At 37.9% G+C, this 12,500-nt stretch overlaps 1 pseudogene; it reads right to left on the minus strand.

Moving 5' to 3' along the window:
• Positions 1-7,666: 7,666 nt before the first annotated feature.
• On the minus strand, positions 7,667-8,604 carry LOC138057523 (uncharacterized; annotated as a pseudogene).
• Positions 8,605-12,500: the final 3,896 nt, after the last annotated feature.

Raw genomic sequence — 12,500 nt, forward strand, 5'->3', positions numbered from 1 at the left:
GAGAGAGAAAATGGGTGAAATTCGTCCAACGGCACGGGGTTGATTTCAAAGAACCCATTTCAAAACACGCTTCTTTGTGTTCAGTCCATTTTGCAACAAGTTGTTACGAAAACTGCTTGGCATTTTCATTCGAGGGTATGGCAAACACAAAGCGAAATAGAGTCCTAATCAAGGGTCTATTCCCATGATACACGCAGTTGTACCAGAGGCTCCTGAAGAATTAACAGCTTGTACGAAGCGTCAGGTAGGAAGTCATGAAATAAGCTCATTTATTCTCAGTTTGGCTGGGGCAACTATAAGCAAGGCATTGCAGGTTTTCCGTCATATGGGGCTGTGTGCTTATTCAGGCCGTACCTATTTTAGGCATCAAAAGGCGTTCCTATTCCCTGCTGTTCTCCACTACTGGGAAACATATCAGGCAGCTCTGATAGTAAAGATTAAAAAGTTGAAAAATGAGGCTTGGACTGGAGATGGAAGATTTGACTCAATGAGGCATTCTGCCAAATATGCAGTGTACACAATGTTCTGTACCACCATCTTGAAAGTTGTCCACTTTGAGTTAGTTCAAGTAAGTATCCTTTCATATTGGTAATTGTTTTTATGATGTAAATTGTGGGTTTATTTGTAGTGGGATGGTCTCAGAAATAATGCCTGTGCAAAAACAATGGTGATAATAATATTACTGTACTAATAACAACTAATAACATCAAAAAACAACCAAATTATCATTGTAATACTACTACTACTACTACTACTACTACTAATAATAATAATAATAATAATAATAATAATAATCGCTCTCCGTCGGAGACGTCGCTCTCCAGAAAAGTCGCTGTAAAACGCTCTTGTAATGCGTTTTTTGCAAATCTATTCCATCTCAATTGTAGTTAACATCAACTACAATCTACCACCTGCTCGAAGTGACTCAAGAAATACAATTCTCTGCAAAATGAGTGCGGAAAGAATCCAACATGGTAGGACAAGATGGACGGAGCAAATGTGCATTGACTTATTAGCTTGTAAAGATAAAGCTAAACAACTATTTGCATCGGAAGAGTGCCCTACTAATGAAAAAGGAAGGAAGATTGGAGTCATGCAGCTAACGTTAAAGTTTTGGAACGAAAAAGGATACGAAAGTCTGGGAAAAACAGCACAAAATTTAAGGGATAAATTAGCACATCTAGAAAAAACTTGTAAGGTGAGTGCAGTACGCATAACAAATGAACTACAAGAACAAAGAGAAACCAGTGAACAAAGACCAAACAATAGAGAGATAGAACAACAACAAAGCATTGACTGGACAATTGAAGATCTTAGTTGGATTACACAAATAACGCGAGCAGCCAAGTGTATCTATGATGACATTGTGAAAGACATAGGGATTATCAATAAGCGAGATGTAAACACCTTTGTTAAAAAGAAAAGCTACATCAAGAAAATAGACATAGATCGACTACAATACGTTGCAAAAGCGCTCATCAAAACAAGCCCATTAATTGACCCACTCCGGTACCTTTGGGAATACAACTGTTCAATTTACTCCGTTGTAAAAGCATGGAAATCAATTCACACCAAAGAAAGGAAAGAGGATAAAGAAAGAAAAAGTAGTGGGAAACCGCGATGGATGATTAAAATGGAAAGAAAAATGAACAATCTGCGAAAACATACCTCTCAGATATGCGAAGAGCTGAAGAGGATACGTGACAATTGTGAACTTACGCCAAAAATGAAGAAAAATCGATTCTGGATGATCAAAGAAATTAAAGTGCACCTAACCCCAAAATATTTTTTTCGCTAAAATGAATCTTTGCAACTGCTCGAAACGCATTGCAGCCATTTTTTCATTTTTCTAACAAATCCTGGCATTTCATAGGCTTCGAAAGTTGCGAAAATCCAAGCATCTTTTGTTCACGACCGAGTCAGAAGGGGAGTGGGTCTATTCATGATTTGACGTCACAAACTGATTTACATTGCATTAACTCTTTGTAAAAATGCATGCAAAGTAGATTGTGACGTCAAATCAGGAATAGACCCACTCCCCTTCTGACTCGGTCGTGAACAAAAGATGCTTGGATTTTCACAACTTTCGAAGCCTATAAAATGCCAGGATTTGTTAGAAAAATGAAAAAATGGCCGCAATGCGTTTCGAACAGGTTCAAAGATTCATTTTAGCAAAAAAAAATATTTTGGGGTTAGGTGCACTTTAAAGGAAGAATAACCATCGCAAGCTTGACAACCTTAAAGGAAAGGAAGATTAATGCCATTCGAGCCCTGAAAAGACAGAAAGAAAGAAAGAAGACAGCTCATGAAAGATTCAAGACCAACCAGTGGTTCGATGTAGATGAAGGTTCGTTCTACAGCCATTTAAACAACATTATCAAATCAACAGAAGCAAACCATCACCCACAATATACTGGTAAAGAAAAGCTACCTTCAACTAATCAAGATGCCACCCCCGCAACAATAACAACAAGAGAAGAATTCGAAGGATTCTGGAGACCAATATGGGAGAGTGAAAGCAAAGTACCTATTGAAGCAGATTGGATGAAGGATACTGAAACTGCCCTTAAACAGCACATTACCCACCAAGTGGACCTATAACGATAACTAAAGAAATAATCACCAACAGTATTAAAAACAAGAGAAATTGGTCTTCGCCAGGTAACGATAAAATCACCAACTATTGGATAAAGAAAATGGATACCTTTCATGGAGACATTGCAACAGCACTGAACATCATACTTACAGAGAGACTAGGGATACCAGCTTGGCTTACCGTAGGAAGAAGTGTTATGATTCCGAAGAAGGACAACCCATCCGCTCCTGACCACCGTCCAATAACCTGTTTAAACACCCTATACAAGCTCATCACGTCAGTGATTGACCATCAACTACAGGTACACGAGGACAAGAACAATCTAATGCAAATCAATCAAAGAGGAGGAAAACAAAATCAATGGGCACCATAGATAATCTGCTGATTGATAAGATGATATTAGAAGACGCCCACTTCCACAAGAAAAACCTATCCTGCACTTGGGTAGACGTAAAAAAGGCATTCGATTCCGTCTCACACCAGTGGATTATCAAAACCCTTGAAATGCATGGCATAAATGCAGTCCTCATACATCTTATTAGATCTATTATGAAAACATGGAGCATCAATCTGGAAGTAACCACGAACAAGGTCAAAGAAACCATTGGCCCCATCAAGGTCAACAGGGGAATTCTACAAGGAGACTCTTTTTGTGTGCGGCTTTTTACTTTATCACTTAATCCAATTGCATGGTACCTTAGAAGCACAGAAGGATATAAACTATCACATGCCCCAGACAGAAAAGTCACCCATGCCCTTTTTGTTGATGATTTGAAAACCTATCATCGATCTGAACAAAAGGCAGTAACTGTGACAAGCAAGCTGAAGAAGATGTTTGATGTTTAGAATGGGGAATTAACAAGTGCGCTGCAATAAATATGAAACAAGGAAAACTGGCACCCAACGACAGCACCTCAGAAATGCCTGTAAGAAACGACTGCTCCATCCCAGTGATAGGCAGCGAAGATCAATACAAATTCTTAGGAAAGTACCAGAATACTCAGCATCTAGAGGATAAAGTCATTGAACAGGCTTCCAATCAGTACGAGAATCGGCTTTGGGCAGTTTGGACTTATCCATTGTCAATACCACGAAAAGTTCGTGCAATGTTTATGCCGTACCTGTCTTACAGTGCTATATGTGGACCACCGATTGGTGTCTTAGTCACCTCAAAGAACTCGACAGGCTAACAAGGAAAGTGATCAATGACTGTAGTGGAAAGCATAAGCATGAATCCACACCATTGCTTTACTTACAGCCACAACAAGGAGGGAAAGGATTAGTGGAATTAGAAACATTGTACAAGAACACCAAGATAAAAATAGCGAACTACATTAACAACTCAAAAGACCAGCATATCAAACTCGTAAAGTCATTCCAGCTGAAAAAAGAACAAAGCCATTTAAGATCTATATTTAAAGATGCCAAGAAGTATGCAGAAGAACTGAACATAGAGTGTGATTTTGAAGACGGAGAAACAATCTTGAGAAACGGCAACAAAGAAATGCGCATAAGAGGCAAGGAACCATACAAAGTAAAGAGCATTATAGATAAGGCGAACTCCGACAGGCACATGAGAGATACACAGAGACAGCCCTGGGGTTGGGAAATTTGTGACTCAACACTGGAATGATCCCTAAATATCAAATAATTCATATGACATCTTTAAACAGTGGAAGAACATTCCAGACATTGTAATGTCAATCGACACAAGTATCAGGCAACAACTCCTAAATACCAATACCTACAGATCCCAGAAGTTGCACGAACAAGTAGAAAAACTGTCCCGCCGATTCTGTTCTGAGAAAAAGGAGACTGTATCACACGTACTTTGTGGCTGCTCACATATAGCTCAGTCACTTTACAAAACTCGCCATGACAAAATGCTTCGCCCCGTCTATCATGCTCTCCTTGAAAAATATGGTTTCGATGAATCTGGTTATTCTTCTCCATGGCGTATGCAATCCCACCCTCAGCCAAGCAAAGAAAACAAAGAAGCAAAGATATTATGGGACATACCATGGGAACTTGAAAAATGTCCTAAGGATGGTGCAAACAAGCCAGATATAAGTATACTAGACAAGAAGAACAAAGAATGGTCTCTAGTGGAAGGTACGATATGCACACCAGGAACAATTGCTGAAAGAACCAAGTGCAAACAGAACAAGTACTTAGACCTTAGATTGTGAATGAAGAACTTGTATCCAGTCTACAAAGTGAAGCTTATCACCATAGTATTTGACTATCTTGGTGCATACTACAAAGACCTAGACGGTCCCAGAAATGGGTTATTTCTCAGAACTGTGAGATCGTTAAGAGGTTTTCGTGCATGTAATTATGCAAATGCCCAAATATAGCAACATAATAGTTGAAAGAGCAGATTTTAGCTTTATCATGCTGAGATTTTAGCTTTATTATGCTGAGATTTTTAAATTTAATTTTTTTTAAATCAATATTATTTATTTATTTTTAGAATACTTACCTTATTTAGTAGTGCATTTATCGCTACTTTTTATTATCTTAGATTTATACTAACATATGCAACATGCACATATATATCTTTTATATTGTAGTCCACATTGCCTAGGCTGTGCCCGCAATGATGTTGATATATACCTTGAATGATTTTACCAATAAAGTTTACCATAATAATAATAATAACAACCCAATGATGATCCATATGGCACTTTCCAGTGCACTATTAAATTTTTTAGTTTCCTGTTTGTCCTCTTCTTTCTCAGACAAATGAGACTGGAGGCAGTCAACAGACCGAACTCGAAGGAGCAAAGAGATGCTTCTCTTATTTGCAGAATCTTGGCTTATCTATTGCTTTTTTTGTATCTGACAGACACAGAGGTATCGCTAAGTGGATCGGGGAAAACTGTGTCAACACTAAGAACTCTTTTGATATCTGGCATGAAGCAAGATCACTAGGCAAGAAGTTGTTGGTTTTGAGTAGAGAGAAAGGGTGTCAAGTAGTTAAGGACTGGATGAAAGGAATACGAAGGCATCTCTACTGGTGTGCAACCTCGACACAAGCTGAGTTTGCACGCCTTATCCTTGCCAAATGGAATTCATTTTTGCGTCATGTCAGCAACAAACACAGTAATCACCCAGATGCACTCTATAAGCAGTGTAATCATGGACAGCTTGAACCCAGAAAGTGGATAAGAGTTGGTATGGAAAAACTACTATCTTGTTTCCTTTTACATCTTTAAGTGACTTCATATGTATTTTGTTCAAATTCTTCTTTGGTTTAAAATTTTTCAAAGTACCATAGTTTAACATTTCTTCTCTCTTACATGTCAAAGGAATAATTGGAACCAAATTATATGTCACAAACCAACATTGTAACAGATTGCACATTTTTAATGAAATGCGTTACACTCTAATCCACCAATGTCAACAATGTAGACTTAATAAGTTCAATGACTCAAAATAGGTGTTATCATTTTTACTGTTAACAGGAACTGAAGCATTTGACAAATTGAAGCTGCTGTTGAACAAGAAAATGTTACTGAATGACATCAGAAAGCTTTCACCAGAAGCTCAGACAAGTTGCCTTGAAGGTTTTCATGCAACCTTGAACTACTGGCATCCTAAGATGACTTGTTTTCCCTGGCTGGGAACTCTGAGCAGGTATACCTGTCACTCAAATTTTATTGTTCGAATGACTTAAATCTTTTAGTTTTCATGGTGTCACATGCTTAATTTTCATTTTGTGTATCTTACCTGATTGGAATACATGTATCAACTTTTTGTCCTGCCTTTCTCTTCTCAAAGTAACTTTGTTTTAACAGGCACATACTTGCAAGTTTGCATTTCAATGAGAACCCCAAGAGGGAAACCCAAATGACAAATCATGGAAAAGAGTACTTTCGAGTCACTTACCCAAAATTTAAAATAGGAGAGGATGTTGTGCGAGAAGTGGCATGCCCACCTACATATGGTATTGATAATTCTCGTAATAATTTTATTGACTACAGTGAATAAACTGTCATTTATGTGAAAACATCATACAGGTCTTAATAGATGTTTAAATAGTTTGTTTCACTTGTCACATTTTTGCTTTTGCATGTAAAACCCTGATCTCTCTTGAAGAGTATTACCTCCAGGTTTGACATACCATGAATTAGCTATGTATAATCACAACAATTGACGACAGGTGAGTTTGCAAAAAAATAATAGCCTGGAAATGGGTCATTGTGTTAAGTTTCTCCTGCCAAAATTTTAGGGGAAAAAACAAAAAAGATTATTATGGTATCTCAGTTCCAGGCCTTTTTTAGGTTATGTTGACACCTTGAGACAGCTACTTTTCACTTTTCCAAAAGAAAAGAGGGAGGAAGTAAGCAAGAGGTATGCATCAAGAGCACCTGAGCCTCTCAATAGACAGTTTACAAAAAGGTTGAGCAAGGAGGAAGCTATAAAGGCATAAAGAGCAAGGAAGGCAATCAAGAAAACAGCATTATTTCCACCTGGTTAGTTCGATTGTTACGTTAAACCCTTAATTTTTAAACATTCCCAATGTAATATGAACTGGATCTAATATTTGTCATTTCAGCACCTGTCTGCAGTGGATAGGCTATTTCATCAAGAAAGATACATGTGCATACAATGTATCTTTAGTCTAAGTTTTGATTGCTTGTGCTGCTCGGATGGGCATTGTCATGCAGTGTATATTTTGTATTTAATTTCTCATCCAGTTGAGGATCAAGTACATTTATGTGTCGTCTTTAGTTTTTTAGCACATGTAAAGACTATTTTCCTTGGTGCATATAAAGTAACATGGCACTCAACTAACAAATGACCATTGTTATTTCACAGAGCCTGAACATGCTCCACAACAAGCAAACAGTAACAGTCAACCAAGCAGTACTCAGTTTGCTTCTAAACGCCCACGCAAGAGAGTGGCAACTAAAGTGACTTAAAATGTTTGCCTCCTTATAAACGGTCTCAAAGTCTTTTTTAACATTATAAAGTAGGAACAAAATCACAAAATGAAATGGGAGCATTCTTTAACTCAAAATTTCCTGTTTTAGTTCATTGAGTACAGTATTAATCAACTGAAGTTCAATTGTACTCTTCATCCTGGGCATTGACATATCCCTTGTGCTGTTGTGTGTTAAATTTCTTCCTAATATTATGATAAACACAGGCTGGTAGACGTCGTCTGTTGTTCCAGCTTATGTGTCCACAAAGCCACCTGGTGGTCCATCTATATGCAACGGCGCTAATGAACCTAGAAGTAGAGATCAGATTAAATAATCTAATGACAACATGTATAGCTTGGAGGAGTATTTGTCATCCACCCATTACACCCCCTTCCATTAGGGAATATAATTATAAAATCACATTTATCAGAAGTATAAATGCAAGCAAAATCAAACAGAAATAGCACGGAAGTACATGTAAACAAAACCTCACTCGTTTTTGGACACCTCCACTGCAGCGACGATAACTCCCTCCATCCTGGTTTCTTAGGAGGGTGGCAACTTGCAAAAGAACCACACGTTTCGTAATGGCATCGTAGTCCTCCTCTCCTGCTGTGTTATACATTTGACTCGTTCGACCGAACCATGGAAAACCATTTTTGCAGAGGAATTGATCACCTCTCCGCAGCATCGAAACTCCAGGGAACCAACTAACATCTCTGTTTTACACCGATAGCATTGACACCTGTAAGACGTAACCAATAGTTATGGGACAGAATTTGCAATTGCGCAAATCAAATCCGCTTGTTTTTTAGGAATTACAGTAATTAATTCAACTTACCAAGAATCTAAACTCACACTTCCTTCATATCTAGACTCCAAAATCAGTGGACTAAGTCCATCGATATCGATTACTTCTTCACCATCACTCGCGATCAAGCTTTCTTCATCGGTCGAACAGTTGGCAAGAGGCTCGTCTTCATATAGGACGCTTACACCCTCGATAACCCTAGCTTCGCTATCAGAACTGTCACTTTGATTGCAATCGATACTTTCAGCAGAATCACACGACTCCATACGGCTGCAAAGAATGCCAATTGAGCATCCTTTTTCACCTTTTTTGTTTTATTTCTTCTGATTTCTCAGTGCGAAACTCCTTACTTATGTTACGTCCAATCGATGCTTGACAAAAAGCACTGAAATAATGAGTCCTTCAGTTAAAAGGCTTTTAAAAAGGTCTTCAAAATGGAAGTGAATTTAGGAAAAAGATTCGCACATAGCATGTGTCAGCATTCGGCAAAATTCTGGATATCACGGTCTTACATGTCATTCATGGTAGACAGTGTATACTGACTATATTGGTCGTTACTGCTGTTTTCATTTTTTTTCCGTTTCCAAAATTCTGTGAAAAACAATGAAGGTTTCTCATGACATGACTTTAAATCACAAATAAATTGTGGCTCTTAACTGCTGTTGTGAAAGTTTGCTTGTTTCAATTAGTGTGGTGAGAAATTTTTGGCGATGCAATTGAATTCTGCGTTCTGCACGGATTAACTCAGACAACTTAGGCCCAGTTCAGATGTCGTGCTTCTGCCGTGCCGAACTAATTTCAGGAATTAAGTTCGACAAAAGCATGGCAAAAGCACGGCGTCTGAATCAAACTTTAGAATTAAGTTCAGCAAAGCAATTACGTTCGACATGCTCTGTCGTGCTACACGACTCTAGCACGGCAGCGTTTCAAACGTCGTGCCTCTGCCGTGCCAAACAAAATTCATAAATTATATTAATGTATTTTGGCAGAGTTTTGTTCGCGCGAAGAGCTACGAGGAGACCACGAAGAGAATTCTCTTTTACGGAGGATGCGCATTGAGTGTTAAAGTAACAACATGGCGGCTTGGCGAAGAAGTGTTCATGTGAACGAAATTTCATCCCCCAAAGAGCAAGCTGGTGATGAATCATGGAACGAAGACGAACCCTTTTATGAAAACATTCCATTAGCTGGCTATGAATATGGAAGGGAAAATGGCGAAGAAGCAGCTAGTGACGCTGAATCTGAAATCAGCAAGTCTACGAATTCCGGGAGCAATCGGGAAAAGAAGAAGAAAGTTGGAAGAAAATCGAGTTGGAAGGAAGACGACATTACAGATATGGTGGATATTGTTTGTAATAGCGATTATTACAAAAAAAGAATTATCTTCACGAATTCAAAAAACTCAAGAAACAATGAGGTATATAGCAAGTTGCTCAAAGATATGCAGGAACGGTTCGAAGCACGCGGTCATGAGGTTCGGTTCACTGTGGAGCAAGTGAGAAACAAGTTAAAAAAGCTGATAAGCGAATGCAAAAAAGTGGCTCTCACCATGAAAACCACGACAGGTGTTAATCGCTTCCAAGAAGAAAAGAATTATGGGCCATGGTTCCCCATGCTGTTTACTCTCGTGAGGTTCCTGTCAGCCTGAAAGAGCAGTTGAACAAACTGATGGGAGCAGTGAAAATGTAAATGAAGAATCAAGGGCAAGTTCAGCAAGTTTACAGGACAGTGATGAGAGTACAGGTAACGGATCGTCAGATGGTAGGAGGCTTTTTGTACCAGTCAAAAACTGAGGGAAAAAAAGGAAAGACGTTGCCTCAAGTGTTGTTGAATGCATGGAGAAGTTGTTAGAAAGAGACCCAACCAAAGATCTCCTTGAGTTTTATCGCGAAGAGAACGAGAAGGCTAGAAGACACGAGCTTCAACTCATGCAAATGATTATGTCATCACAGCCACCAGCCCAATCTGTTCAGTGTTCTACTCAAGGAAGCTACCAGCCGTATGGTTACATGTCTGTCCCACCCCAGCATGCTTATGGATATATGGAAAGTGGAGGTATGTATCAGGTGCAAGGTGAAACTGCATCAAGTGTGGCGAACAATAATTCCCAAACTTTCTTCAACCTCTGACTTTCAATTAATGACTGGATCTTTTTTCCACAATATTTGTTGTGTTGTGAGTAGGAAATATTTCTAAATTTAAATTTGTTGTTTAAATCTTCAGGGGTTCAAAAACATGGGAAGCTATTCCAGAAGTAATAATTGGGAAATTTCCATGGTTATTTTTTTGTGTTTTTAAAGTTCATTATTCTACTTTAGTGTAGCAAAAATTCATCAGCTTGAATGGATAAAAATAATTATTGATTAGGGAACCAAAAGGTCGAGACAGCAGAAAGCAAATTGTTATCTTTAAGAAAGTTATGACATTTTTTAATTTCGAAGACATGTTTCGATGTTACAAACATTATCGTCAGTACAAAATATTTGAAAAACCGTTAGGATTTATATAACAACTAGGCGAAACTTGCATAATTAAATATAATTAGGCTCTACATTCTTCCTAACACTCTGTAACTCACTCAAATATGTATTTCTTGTCACTTAATCATATTTAATTATGCAAGTTTTGCCTAGTTGTTATATAAGTCCTAACGGTTTTTCAAATATTTTGTACTGACGATGATGTTTGTAACATCGAAACATGTCTTCGAAATTAAAAAATATCATAACTTTCTTAAAGATATCAATTATTGATTATTTATGAAGGGATCCTGTTCTGAATGCAGATCTATTGTCTATTTTCCAATTGCCCATAATTCACTCTGATTGCCCCCAAATTTTGCCTAAACCATTTTTGTGAAATGCTCTTGGGAATGTGCAGACCTCCCAAGAGCATTTGGCAAAAATAGTTTATGCAAATTTGGGGGCAAACAGAGTGAATTATGGGCAACTTGAAATTTTCATTGTGATTTTGGCCACTTTGCTTCTGAGCTACTCTTCCTCTTTTTATATTTGCAATTATTTAATACAGCAATTTTACAGATATGGATACAACCTGCGAAGGATCTATATGTTACATAGGTTTGAAAATTGAGGAATCCTCTCCCATCGTGCCAGGATAGCACGTGATTTCACAGGGAAGTTGAGTTAAGATATCCATTAACAGTGATGTTATGTTACCAGTAACCAAACAATTTATTGCTTGTATTAGAGAAATCATGTTCATATACCAAGCTGACAACAAAATCATCATGAAGGATTTGATTAAATACTATAATTATAATTTTTAAGTTATCATGTTTTTTGAAAAATAGAAACATCTTGCTACAGAGATAGTACAAACTTATTTCATTTTTTTTTTTCATGTAACTTCAATAAGAACATATGGTAGAACAAAAGTCTCTGCTTAATGTTCCACCTGAAAGGTGATGGGAACTACACTTTTTCTGTGACAAAAACAACACCAGGTTCTTTATCAGTCATATTCAAATTCAACTTTGTAGTGATGCCTAGAGGACACAAACAAAAGAAATTGAACCAGTACGTTCATTCATTCATTCATTCATTTTGTTTATGTCTTCTAGGCGCATAGGCCTCGCTTCCAAGTTGAATTTTATCATATCAAAGAAACCCTTTTGAAGAACACGTCCCTTTACAAAGGAGCCTTTTGGCTTCTGTGGTACACTTGAAATTTCAACTTAACCCTTTCACTCCCAAGATGTAAAATAATGTTAATTCTCTTTACTGGGTGCTATACATTCCTTTTAATGTCAGTTTTGAGAATTTGGCAATTGAGGCCGTATCTCCCAGGGGATGGGGATGGGGATAGACTTCTCTATTCTCATCACCTCTCTGCTAAAAAACATACTGATCTTGTAAGGGCAATTACATATCAGTCACTGGAGTGCAAGGGTTAAATATAAATCAAGTCTTCAGAATACACCTTGTCCTTGTTTTTCTCTCCACAACTTCTGTGTGAGCACAGTTCTTATCCTGCTTGCCTGTCGACAGTTATCCCTTATTGGCCGACAGTTGGTCATGTTCAAGAGAAGCCTTATAACATCCCTGGGCCTTCTCTGGTTTGTTGCCGGGTCAATAGTGGCATCCAGTTGTCTCCTCAAAGTCTCCCCCTGTTCAATACAGATGTTATGTAACACAATACA

This window comes from Montipora capricornis, chromosome 7, assembly GCF_036669925.1.
Source record: "Montipora capricornis isolate CH-2021 chromosome 7, ASM3666992v2, whole genome shotgun sequence".
Taxonomy (NCBI): domain Eukaryota; kingdom Metazoa; phylum Cnidaria; class Anthozoa; order Scleractinia; family Acroporidae; genus Montipora; species Montipora capricornis.